The sequence below is a fragment of the Pteropus alecto genome, unplaced genomic scaffold, assembly GCF_000325575.1.
Source record: "Pteropus alecto unplaced genomic scaffold, ASM32557v1 scaffold388, whole genome shotgun sequence".
In the NCBI taxonomy this organism is placed as follows: Eukaryota; Metazoa; Chordata; class Mammalia; order Chiroptera; family Pteropodidae; genus Pteropus; species Pteropus alecto.
In genome coordinates, this window is record NW_006441398.1 from 50,527 (window position 1) to 63,896 (window position 13,370).

The window sequence follows — 13,370 nt, forward strand, 5'->3', positions numbered from 1 at the left end:
TGGAGTCCCCAAAAACTATTAGAACTGATAAATGAATGCAATAAAGTAGCAGGATACAAAATTAATACAGAAGTTGATTGTATTTTTATAAACAAATAAACTATCAAAAAGAGAATTTTTTTAATCCTGTTTACAATTGCATTAACAAAAAATCTAGGAATAAATTTAACCAAAGAAGTAAAAGACCTAACTCAGAAAACTATAAGACATTGAAGAAAGTACAAATAAATGGAAGCATATACCATGCTCATGAATAGGAAGGATTAATATTGTTAAAATGTCCATACTACCCAAAGCAATCTATAAATTTAATGCAATCCCTATCAAAATACCAATAGCATTTTTCACAGAACTAGAACAAATAATCCTAAAATTTATATGAAACCACATAAGGCCCCAAATAGTTAGCTGAGAAAGAAGAACAAAGTTGTAGGTATAACACTACCTAATATCAAACTATACTTCAAGGCTACAGTAATCAAAATATCATGTACTAACATAAAAACAGACACATAGTTCAATGGAACAGAATAGAGAGCCCAGAAATAAACCCACACCTATATGGTTAATTAATCTGTGACAAAGAAGGCAAGAATATACAATGGGATAAAGACAGTCTATTCATTACATAGTGTTGAGAAAACTGGACAAATACATGGAAAACAATGAAACTAAACCACCTTTTCACACTATATACAAAAATAAGCTCAAAATAGATTTAAAACTTAACTGTAAGACCCACAACCATAAAACTCCTAGAAGAAAACATAGGCAGTGAACTTTCTGACATTGCTCTTAGTCATACTTCTTTCTGGTATATCTTCTCAGACAAGGGAAATGAAAGAAAAAATAAACAAATGGGACTACATCAAACTGTAAAAAGTTTTTGTACAGCAAAGGAAACCATCAACAAAACGAAAAGGCCACCTACTGATTGGGAGAAGATATTCACTAATAATACAACTGATAAGAGGTTAATATCCAAAATTATAAAGAACTCATACAACGCAACACCAAGAAAGCAAACAATCTGATTAAAAGATGGGCAGAGGACCTGAATAGACATTTCACCAAACAGGACAGACAGATGGCCAATAAACATATGAAAAGATCCTCACCGTCACTAATCATCAGAGAAATGCAAATTAAACCACAATGACATATCACCTCACAGCTATCAGAATGGCTATCAATAAATCGACAAACAAGTGTTGGTAAGGATGTGGAGAAAAGGGAACCCTCGCGTACTATTGGTGGGATTGCAAATTAGTGCAGCCACTACAGAAAACAGTATTGAGGTGCCTCAAAAAATTAAAAATAGAACTACCTTATGACCCAGCAATTACACTTCTGGGTATTTATCCAAAGAAATCCAAAACACTAATTCAAAAAAACATATGCACTCCTATGTTCATTGCAGCACTATTTACAATACTCAAGATAGGAAAGCAACCTAAGTGCACATCAATAGACTATTGGATAAAGAAGAGGTGGCACATATGCACAATGGACAATATTACTCAGCCATAATAAAGAATGAAATTGTACCATTTACGACAACATGAATAGACGTAGAGGGTATTATGCTAAGTGAAATAAGTCGGACAGCGAAAGAAAAACACCATATGATTTCACTTATATGTGGAATCTAAATAACAAAATAAACAAAACAGAAATGAACTCATGATTATATAAATGTCTAACCACTATGCTGTACACCTGAAACTAATATAATATTGACTGTCACCTATAATTGAAAAAAATATATTTTTAAGAAATATATTCATAGACACAGAGAACAAACTGTTGGTTGTCAAATGAGAGAGGAGTTGGGGGCTGCATGAAAAAGGTGAGGAGATTAGAAGTATAAATTGGTGGTTACGAAACAGTTATGGAAATGTAAAATACTGCATAGTGAATATAGTCAATAATATTGTAACTATGTACAGAGCCAGTGGGTACTAGACTTATGAGGGGATCACTTTATAAATTATATAAATGTCTAACCACTATTTTATACACCTGAAACCAACGTAAAATAATATTGAATTTACGCAACTGTAATTGCAAATAAATTTTAAAAAAACAAATAGGAGGAAAGGTTGATTAACAAAAGATTAAAATGCTAACAAAAAGTTAAAAAAAAAAAACAGCATACTTCACGGGCAGCCTCACCCACCTACAGGAGCTAGTTCTGCACAGCCACCTGAAACCCCCTCACTCACTCAGGAAAAGGAAGTGGGGGTTGCCAACTGTCCAATCAAGGAGGCAGCAAGGCAAATGGGTGGGGCATCGATCATCAAAACCCCCAGCAGCTCCTGGCCTCAGAGGGCATTGCGCTCACCTGTGGTTAACCACCCAGGTGTCTCTGCTCCAGCGTTAGTCAGCTGTGACCAGCTGCGGCTGAAGGGAAGACGCCGGGGGACCCCAGAAGCCGAGAAACGGTGAGTGTTGGGAGCTAGGTGTCCCAGGACGGGGACGAGGGGCTGGTCGCAACCGGCTATGACCGGATCCGGCCTCCCCACCGTCATCTTCGGACTCTGCGGACTCTGCGGACTCTGCAGAGCCGAGTTCCTCGCAGTCGCCGCCCGGACCTCAGTCCCCTCCCGTACGCAGCGTGGGGACTGAGCCGGCACCCCAGACCGGCGTCCTGTCCTGTCCCTGAGAGAAGCGACTTCCGTCCCGGCCACGAGCCTCTCTGGCAGTTCTGCGCCCGCAGCCCCGCGTCCCCAGATGGTGCGGGTGACCATAGGGAGGGGCATCGGTGGACAGTCGTGACTCAGACTGCGTGATTCCTACGTGGGAGGAGCTGTGGCCTGTGAGGTCCCCAGTCCCTTGCCTCTAGTTCCCTGAGCACTTTGTCATTTCTTTCTCTGTGAGAGAAATAGCATTTTTAGTTTCTTGAGCTTAAAAATGTAGGTTGAGAGATGATGTCAGTAAGACAAGAAAATTGTGCCTCTAAATAGAATTTTTGTTCCTTTTAGGCAAGAGAACCTCGAGATGTGAGATGATAGTGTTCGTTTTCAGATCCATTTTTTATTTTTATATCAGTGTTTGTGCATGTCCTAGGAGAACGTTGACATTTAAAAGGTTAAAGTAATTAAATTTTTATTTTAATTGATGTGCGGAAAACTAATCAAAACTTATGTAAATCTTTGAAAATCCTACCACATTCAAGGAGCTAACCTCAAATGCCTATTGCATCATCGTATCCTACTTATCCCTGAAAATGCCCCCATGTGAGATGTAGGGGAAGGACAAACTAGGATGCAATATTTCCTTTTAGTTAGCAAGAGATTTGAAAATTTTCATTTTGTATAGGTTACACTTTAGTAACGTTTAGTATTTAAAGGAATTAAATCTTAGAATGTGTTCCTATGTGCAAAAGTTAAAGAAAAGCTAGTAGATAGTAAACATGGTTGTATAAATTTCTGTATTAAATAAATCTGTAAGAAAAGTCTGACTTAGGAAGACTCACTGCCCACACATTCAGGCCCCTCCAGTTCTGTTAGTCCAGCCCGAAGTACACAGTTTTGATCATATCTTGAGCTCCTGTTAGTGTGTCTTTATAGAAAGACAAGCCATTGCAAATGCATATTTTCCTTACCCATGTTTGTCCCTGTAATGAGCAGTCACACTCCTCATTGTTCGATATTTGCTGCAGCTTAAGCCCCCTGCGTACACCCCAGACAGGCTAAGGAGAAAGTCAGGGCGCCCTCCTCTGCACTGGCTTCGGGTTCCAACTGCACATGCCCTGTCTGTGAGCAGAACTCTGGCCCTGACCCACCCCTGACAAGGATTCTTTGCACGAACAACTTTACTCAGGCTCCTGAACCTTCTCCCAGGCCTATGGTTGCGCGTCCAGTTTCAGCAAGAACCCTGGAGTCACGTGAACCAGAGCCCCCTCCTATCTGATCCCCTCCATATCTGGTCGGTTCCGACTCCTGCACCATCAGGTGACATCTGAGCACCCTGGCCTGTCTGCAGTCGGAATCCTGTTAGGTCAGTTAAGCAGGAACCCCTAACCCTGATTTTCTCTCAGTGATTTTTCCATCCACTGACGCCCACCCTGCTCTCTGGCCGTGATCTGCACTTGCCCTTGCTGTGCTCGGAGAGGGGCCCGATCCCATTTCCCCCACGCTGTGAAATCACATCACAGTGGTTTCTGCCTGTTGAAATGGGTCTGAATTAAACCTCCTTTACCATCTTTGACAAGTGTCATTGAATATTTCTTCTTAACATCCCCACCCACAATAAAACCCCAGGCTCCTTTCCTTGCTCAAACCATATCAGAACTGCTTGAGAGGCCTGCCCTGCCCTGCCCTCCCCTAAGACCTCAATTATGTGAATCACAGGCCTTTTCCCACCTTCTCTGTGTGCGTGGACAACCTTGCAGGTGAGCTTAACAGTTGGCTCTGTGAGCACCATGTCCCGATGTGACCATCCATGGGTCTATCTTGTCTCGCTCTGACCTGCTCGCCTGCTCTGCTGCCTGGTGGCGGCCGCACTGTGGGCTTCTGGGTGCTGGGGAGCTGGGGCTGTGAGCTGTGCCGCCCCGTGTGGCAGCACTGACCCTGCCGAACCCCAGTTCTGTGTGCAGCCAGCCAAAGTGTGCAGTCTCGAGAATTCCTAAGCCTTCGGGCGCAGGCCTGTGAGGCGGGGCCCTTCTGCAGGTGGTTGTGGATGGATGTCTTTGCTGAGATTAATCTGTGTGTTAGAGAGAAGCTGTGACAGAGGCTGGGTTGATCCCTACATAGCCTGGGGGTAGAAGAGAAGGACTACACCCTGTGCAAGAGGTGGGCCCATCAGGTGGGAGCTCTTGAAACAGCTGTCAGTTAAAATAGAGAAGAGATGGGGACAGGCAGCCAGCAGGTGGCAGGTTCATCCACAGTTCTAACACCAGAGGGCTCCCCAGGACCCTTTAGTACCCTGCTGCTGCTACGGCCCCTGCTCTATTGCAGCAAAGACCCTGACCCTTGGGGTTACAGGGGGCAATACCCATGGCCTCACTGTGGCACAGCCAAGGAATTCATTCAAACCATCTTAAGCCAGGGGATGAAGCAACCAGTTGAAAGATTGAAAAATATTATCCAAAAATTATTCAGTGACGAGGTGATTAACCCCAGTGCTTCTTCAGTTGAAAGTTGAAAAATATTATCCAAAAATTATTCAGTGACGAGGTGATTAACCCCAGTGCTTCTTTTTTGAACAGCCAAATTTGGCCTGTTCTTCAACCTGGAAAGAATGAATGACACCTCGCAGTGGATGACTGCAACCTGGAGGCTGTGGTCGCACCAAATCAGCCCCTATTTCCAGTTGCTATCATAGGAAATTACTGACTGAATCCACTCAGCAACTGGCACACATTTTCCTACCACAGATTTGGCTAAGTCTGCTCTGTACAGTGCTTGTGTCAACAGCTTCTCAGCTGCTGTTGGCCTTCGCTTCTGAAGGGTCATGATGTACCTTCACCTGGTTCCCCTCAGGGAGCCTCAGCATCACTGCCACCGCACGCAGTCTCTGAGCTGCACCCACCTTGCTTGAGAAGCACAGGTATTGCCACGACCTGCACGGCTAGAGTGTGAACCTGGGTGGGCAGCAATGGAGGATGAAGAAAAATGCACAGACGTAATATACAAAAGCTGGGGCCAGGTGGGACACTGCACTCTGATGGAGATACAGTGACCTCGAGGCAAGCTCAGCATGTTTATTATATACAGCTAAGGTCAAGGAGGAGATGGGAGTCTTGTTCTCAGAACTTGAAACTTGATGGCAACAATAATCTCTGGAAGACCTGTCTGTACCCAGATATCTGTGCTAAACCACAAGCAGCCATCTGTTCTTTGTTTGCTTCTCTGCCTTCAGCAGATTGTAACATAGTCAAGCATGGCTTTGCCAAGTTGTCTCTTCTTTGCTTCTCTGCCCTTGGCCGATTGCAACTCAGACAATTGTGGCTTTGCCAGTGCTTTGACTATAGGTCCAACTCAGGCTTTGGCCACAGGTCCAGCTCAGATCCGGCCCTCTACAAGGTATGATGTTAACACTAATGACATGCTCCTCCAAGGACATTCACTGGACATTTATTCAGGACATACAGATGTTGAAAGAAGGAGCTCTTTAAAAGTGGATGAGCCATTAACCCACACATAATTTACCCCTGACACCATGGTTAAATCCCTAAAAAGTATTTCGTAAACAAGGAGCTGCTCCTCCCTGGCATCATGAAGAAAAAGCTGTTGTCCCTCTCAGCACCCACACCATCTCCTGGGTCGTTTTCATATTCTTGGTTTACAAACATTACTTCTATGCAAGAAACTGCCCTCTTGGGTGGCCCACATGATAAGCCGTTAGAGCTGCAGTCCCCTCCAGGTACTGTGCTCTCCTGAAAACAGAGTCTGTCCCAGGCCCCTAGCATGTGGCCCTCCACGCAGCTGCCTCTAGTCCTGGAAACAGCATCCATGAGCCCAGCATGCTTACCGAGACCTCCTTGAGACATGATGGTGCCAAACCTGAGCCCTCTGGCATAGTCTACCTGCAGGAGGAAGTGTCCTGCCCTCTCCTGAGTCCCTTTCCAGATGCCATAGTTCAGGAAAAGGTCACTCTTCACCATTCACTACGATGTTAGCTATGGGCTTATCATAAATGGCTTTTATTATGTTGAGGTACATTCCTTCTATGCCGAATTTGTTGAGAGTTTTTATCATGAAAGGATGTTGAATTTTGTCAAATGCTTTTTCCACATCTATTGAGATGATCACATGATTTTTATCCTTTGTTTATTTGATGTAACACATTTATTGATTTGCATATGATGAACCATCCTTGCATCCTGGGGATAAATGTCGTATAAGCCTTTTAATGTGTTGTTGAGTCAGTTCCCTGGTATTTTGTTGAGGATTTCTACATCTATGTTCATCAAGGATATGGCCTGTAAAATTTTCTTGTGTTGTCTTTATTGGCCTTGTAAAATGAGTTTGGAAGTGTCCCCTCCTTTCCAAGTTGTTGCAAGAGTTTGAGAAGGATTGGCATTAATTCTTTTTTTATGTTTGGCAGACTGCACCAGTGAAGCCATCTAGTCCTGGACTTTGTTGGGAGGTTTTTGATTACTGATTCAATCTCCTTACTCATTATCGAGCTGTTCAGATTTTATATTTTCAGATTTAGTCTTAGTAAGTTGTATGTTTATGAGAATTTATCTACTACTACGAGGTTATCAAATTTGTTGGTATATAAGTTTTCCTAGTAATCTCTTATGATCCTTTGTATCTCTGTAATGTGAAGTATAATTTCTCTTTTATTTCTGATTTTATTAATTTGAATCTTTTTTATTTTTTTGCCTAAAGGTTTGTTAATTTAGTTTATCTTTTCAAACAACCAACTCTTAGTTTCTTTGACCAGTTTTTACTTTTATATGTTAATTTCAGATTGAAGAATTCCCTGTAGCAGCGGTCCACATCCTTTTTGGCACCAGGGACCAGTGCTCCTGTGAGAATCTAATGCCTGATGATCTGAGGTGAAGCTGAGGCGGTGATGCTAGCGCCGGGGGAAGCAGCTACAGATACAGATGAAGGTTCGCTTGCTCGCTCACTGCTCACCTCCTGCTGTGTGGCCTGGTTCCTGACAGGCCATGGACCGGTATCAGTTCACAGTCCGGGGATTGGGGACCCCTGCCCTTAAGCTTCTTTTTCAGCAGGTGTGGGGTGATGAATTCCCTCAGCTTTTATTTGTTGGCAAAAGTCCTTCTTTTTTTATTTCTGAAGGACAGCTGTCCTGAGTGAAACATACTTGCTTAGCAGTTTCTTTCTTTCAACACTTTGCATATCCCATGTCTTCAATGAATTTCTGATGAGAAATTCATTGATAGTCTAATTGGGTTCTTTTGTATGCGACATGTCACTTTCCTCTTGCCCCTTTTAAAATTATCTTTTTGATTTTTGATATTTGATTATAATGCATATTTGTGAAATATTTTTTGAGTTCAGCCTGCTTCAGGATCTTTGAGCTTCATGTAGCTGGATGTCCACATCTCTCCCAAGATTTGGGAAGTTTCCAACCATTATTTCTTTAAATTTGCTTTCCACCCATCTCTCTCACTACTCCCCTGGAATTTCCATAATGCATGTATTATTTCTTTGGCTGGTGTCCCCTAAAACATAAGTTTTCTTCATTCTTTTTAATTCTTTTTTTCTCCTCTTGAGTGATTTCAAATGACCAGTCTTCAGTTCACAGATTCTTTCATCTGATTCAAGTCAGCTCTTGAAGCTCTTTTACATTTCTCATTCCACTTATTGTATTATTTGGGGCCAGAATTTCTGTTTGGTTCTTAATGATTTCTATCTATCTGTAGAACTTCTTGGTTTTTTTTTTTTTCGTTGCTTGATTTTGTTGAGTTCACTTTATGTGTTCTTATGAAGCCCGCTGGACTTCCTTAGAACAATTATTTTTAATTCTTCATCAAGCAGTTTGCGGATCTCCATTTCTATGGGATTAGTTACCGGAAAATCATTGTTTTCCTTTACATTTTTCTTTTGTTTTTTGTGTTCTTTGAATCCTTGCATTGCTGTGTTAACACTTGAAGGAGCAGTTACCTCCTGAGGTCTTTAATAACTGGCTTTGGGAAAGGACGCTTTCACCAGTCAGCCCTGTAGGGATTCTGAGGCTCTCTCAGACTTTTCCGATGGATGTGCCCACTTCACACCCCTTGTTCCCTCTTTCGGGGGAATTCTTAAGATGCATGCCTTCTTTGGGTCCCTCAAAGCCAGGCCAGGTGGAGAGCCTCCAAAGCTGAGAGCCTCTCATTTGTTCTCCTGAGGGTAGGCCACTGAAATACTCAAGTTTGCGTGTCTTCTCCCAGTCCCACTGACTTGAGCCACCGGAATGTGTGTGCTTAGGAGACATTGGAGAGGCTTGTATTTGCCTTTAGGAGCACACTTGGGTATCCTGCCAACTGTGGGAGGATAGGGGAATGAGGCGCAAAGAGCATTGGGTGTTCCCGTGGGCCAATTGGGAGTGTCCACAGGCATTGCATCCCAAGTGGCTAAAATGCAAGCCTCCTGGTGGAGCCACCAACAGTTAGTTGGGTCTATAGCCATTTATTGAGTTTTGAACCTTGATTGTTGTGTGTCCTTGTAACTCTTCCCTGCTTCCAGCCTTCCAGCCTCTCGCCACTCAGATATACTGATCCCTTTTAGCATTCTTAGAGATTTGAGAAATTGGTGAGCCTCTTGGGTACTGTCCAACACCACTGTGGAAGCCATGTACTCAATCACTACATTCTCACTTTCTTCATGGGAAGAATCCTGGGCCGAGGGTGTCTTGATAATGAGCTGTGCCACCTCTGAAGAGGTGATGCACATAAAATGAAACTGGGCTCTTGCCCTCATTATAGTGTCTACTGTCAGATTTTATGCTCCAGTGGTGTGCAGAAACTTCTCCACTGGACTCTCAGACTTCCACAAGGATACACTCATTCTTGGATGATTGTCAAAATCAGTGCTCTATGAGGAGATGATGGTAGAAACTTCTATTCTGCCATTGCTGATGTCACTCTGTCATTGATCAATGTGTTATTTAAAAGTGTGTCATTGATCAATGTGTTATTTAAAAGTGTGTCGTTTAATCTTCAGGTATTTGGGGGTTTTCTAACTATATTTCTGTGATCGAATTCTACATAAATACCACTGTAGTCTGCAGCATATCCTGTATGATTTTTCTTTTCAAATTTAAGATGTGTTTCGTGTGCCAGAATGTGATCTCTCTTGGTGAATATTCCATGTGAATTTAAGAATTTGTATTCTACTGTGTTTTGATGAAATGTTGCATGGATTTGGGTTAAATCCACTTGTTTGATGGTGCTGTTTAATTTAATTATGTACTTCCTAATTTTTTGCCTGCTGGAGCTCTTTATTACGAATGGAGGTGGGTATTGAAGTTCTCAACTATAATAGTGAATTTATTTATTCCTCCTTCTAGTTCTCTCAGTTTTTGCCTTGTGTATTTTGCCCGTATGTTGTTAAGCACGTGCATATGAAGGACTGCTATGTCTTCTTGGAGAATTGACCCCTTTTTCATTATGTAATGCCCTGTTTTTCTCTGTGAATTTTCCCGGCTCTGAAGTCCACTTTGTCTGAAATTAATACAGCTATGCCAGCTTTCTTTTGTTTAGTGTTGGTGTGGTATATCTTTTTCCATCCTTTACTTTTAATCTGTCTGTCTTTAAACCTAAAGTGTGATTCTTATAGACAACATATAATTGTTATTTTATTATCCACTGTCACAGTTTGTGTCTTTCCCTTGTTGGATTTAGACCATTGATATTTAAAGTGATTTCTGATACTGTTGCATTAATATCTACCATATTTTTACTGTTTTCTATTGGTTGCCTTTGGTCTTTGTTTTTTGGGTATTTTTGTCTTCCACCTTTGTTCTGCCTTCTCTGCCTTTTTATTTTTGCATTTGAAGTAAATTTTTTAATTAAATTTATTGGGATAACATTGGTTAATAACATTTAATAAATTTCAAGTGTACAACTTTATAATACAACATCTGTATATTCTATTGTGTGCTCACTACCCAAAGTCTAGTCTCCTTCTGTCACCATATATTTGACCCCCTTTACCCCACTACCCAAACTTCCCCTCTGGTAACCTTCATACTCTTGTAGTCTGTGTCTATGAATTTGTTTGTTTTGTTTGTTCATTTATTGCTTTTTTAAATTACTTTTTTATTCACTTGATGTAATTTACATAACTTCCAGTTTTACACATTTGACCCTTTTTACCCCATCTACCTCCCCCAATTTATTGTTTTTTGTTTTATATTCCACCTGTCAATGAAAACATGATTCTTGTCTTTTTCCATCTGAGTTATTTCACTTAGCATAATACTCTCAAGATCCATCCATGTTGTCACAAATAGCAAGATTTCATGATTTGTATGAGTAGTATTCCATTGTATACACATACCACATCTTCTTTATCCAGTCATTCATCAAAGGACACTTAGCTTGTTTCCGTGTCTTGGCTATTGTGAATAATGCTGCAGTGAACATAGAGGTACATATATCTTTACAAATAACTGTTGTCAAATACTTTGGATAGATACCTAGAGGAGGAATTGCTGGGTCATGTGGTAGTCTATTCTGAATTTCTTAAGGAACCTCCATACCATTTTCCATAGTGGCCGCACCAATTTACATTCCCACCAGCAGCGTGCACTTTTCTGCCTTCTATTGAGCAATTTATTGATTCCATTCTCTCTTCTCTTTTAGCATATCATAGTACATTTTTTAGTAGTTGAGCTTGAGTTTGCAGTATACATGTACAAGTAACCCAAGTTCTCTCTGAAGTAACACTATACCTCTCTGCTGGAGGTGCAAAAGTATTTCCGATCCCTCCCTCCCCATCTCTTGTAACATTGGTGTCATTCACTTCATTTACCTGTAAGCTATAATTACTGAATGCGTTGTTACTAATATGACTTTAAACATAGTGTTATCTGTCAGATTAAATAGAAATAACAAAAATAAATCATTTTATTTTGCCTTCATTTAACTTCCTCTAACACTCTACTTTTCTTTATCATTACTTTCTGACAATTTTTTTTAACTTTTCTTACAAAGCAGGTATGCTGGTAACGAATTCCCTCATTTTTGTTTTTCTCTCTCTTAATTTCTCCCTCTCTTTTGAAACATAGTTTTGCTCTACACACAATTCTAGTAGGGTGGTGTTTTTTTCCACACTTTAGATACTTCACTAAGCTCTCTTCCTACTTGCATAGTTTCTGAAGATAAGTCTGATTTAATTATTAGCCATGTTTCAATATTACTAAGGTCCCTCCTCCCCAGCTTCTTTCAAAATGTTCTCTTTATTACTGATTTTGCTCAAGCTTGAATATGATATTTCTAGGTGTGTATTTTTTGGTTTTTATCTTGTTTGGTGTCCTCTGAGCTTCCTGGATCTATGATGTTTGTCATTAATTTGGAAAAAATTACAAGTCTTCATTGCTTCACGTATTTATTATTATTTTTTAATCTTTATTCCCCTGTATGTAGTCCCACTATGTGTATGTTGCGCCTTTTGTAATTATTCCAAAATTCTTGGATTTCTGTTTTGTCTTTTTTGTTTTTTTTCATTTCTGTGTGTTTCAGTTTTGGAAGGTTGTATTCGCAATTCCCCAAGATCACTGATTCTTTCCTCACACATTATCTCAGTGTCGAGAGTCCCCCCCACCCCCAAAAAAACAGGAATTCTTCACTTCTGTTTTGTTGTTTTAACATTTTTTACTTCTTGCATTTCTCGTTGGGTTGGTTCGTTCTTAGAGTTTCCATCTCTGCCTACATTACCTATCTGTTCTTGCATGTGATCCATCATTTCCTTTATAGCACTTAGCACATTAATCATAGTTGCTTTATGTTTCAGGTATGATAATTCCAAGGTATCTGCTACATCTGAATTATGTTCTTTTGCTTGTCCTATCTCTTCAAACTGTGTCTTTAATTCTGTTAGTATGACTTGTAGTTTTCTTTGTTGAATGCCGGACATGATGTACTGTGAGAAAGGAGCCAAGGTGAGTAGGCCTTTAGTGTGAGGTTTTATGTTTATCTGACTAGGGTTTAGGCTCTATTTACTACTTGCTGTGACTGTCAGAGGCTAAAATACCCTCAGGTGTCCCCGGTTTTGTCTCCTATGTCATCTTTAGGGTGCCACAGAGGCTTCTTAAATAAGTGCTGACACTGCAGTGTGATTTGGTCTCAGTATTTTAATGAGCCTGTGTTCCGTTCCAGCCTCTTCTGTGGTGTAATAAGAAAGATGTTAGATCCTTGTCCATGGTTCCTAGCAAATACCTCCTAAAGCCCTTGGACTTTCTGAGTGATAAGATAAGGGAAGCATCTTATGTTCTAATGAGGTGACTGTTTGCAGGCCCCTCAGTGGCTTCAGGATGGGGCTTGGTTACCAGGAGGACCAAGCTTTGATGAGAGCCTTAGAAGTTTCAGCCCAGCCCCTGCCTCTGGGGAGAGGAGAGGGCTAGAGATGAGTTATTCACCAGTGGTCAATGATTCAGTCAGCCACGCCTAGTTGAGGAAACTCCATCCAAACTCCTGGACCTCGGGATTGAGAGACACCGGAGTCGGTGAACACATCAGTGTGCAGGGAGGCCGTTACATCTGGAGAGGGTGTAGAAGCTCCCAGTCCCTCCACCCCCATCTTGCCCTGAGCACCTTTCCCAGTCTGGCTGTTCCTGACTTGTATTTTACAATAAACTGATAATAGTAAGTAAATTGCTCTTTTGTTAGTTCTGATCATTGTTTTAGCAAATTAACAAACACAAGGGGGTGTCCTGGGATCCTATATATTTGTAGTTCACAATAA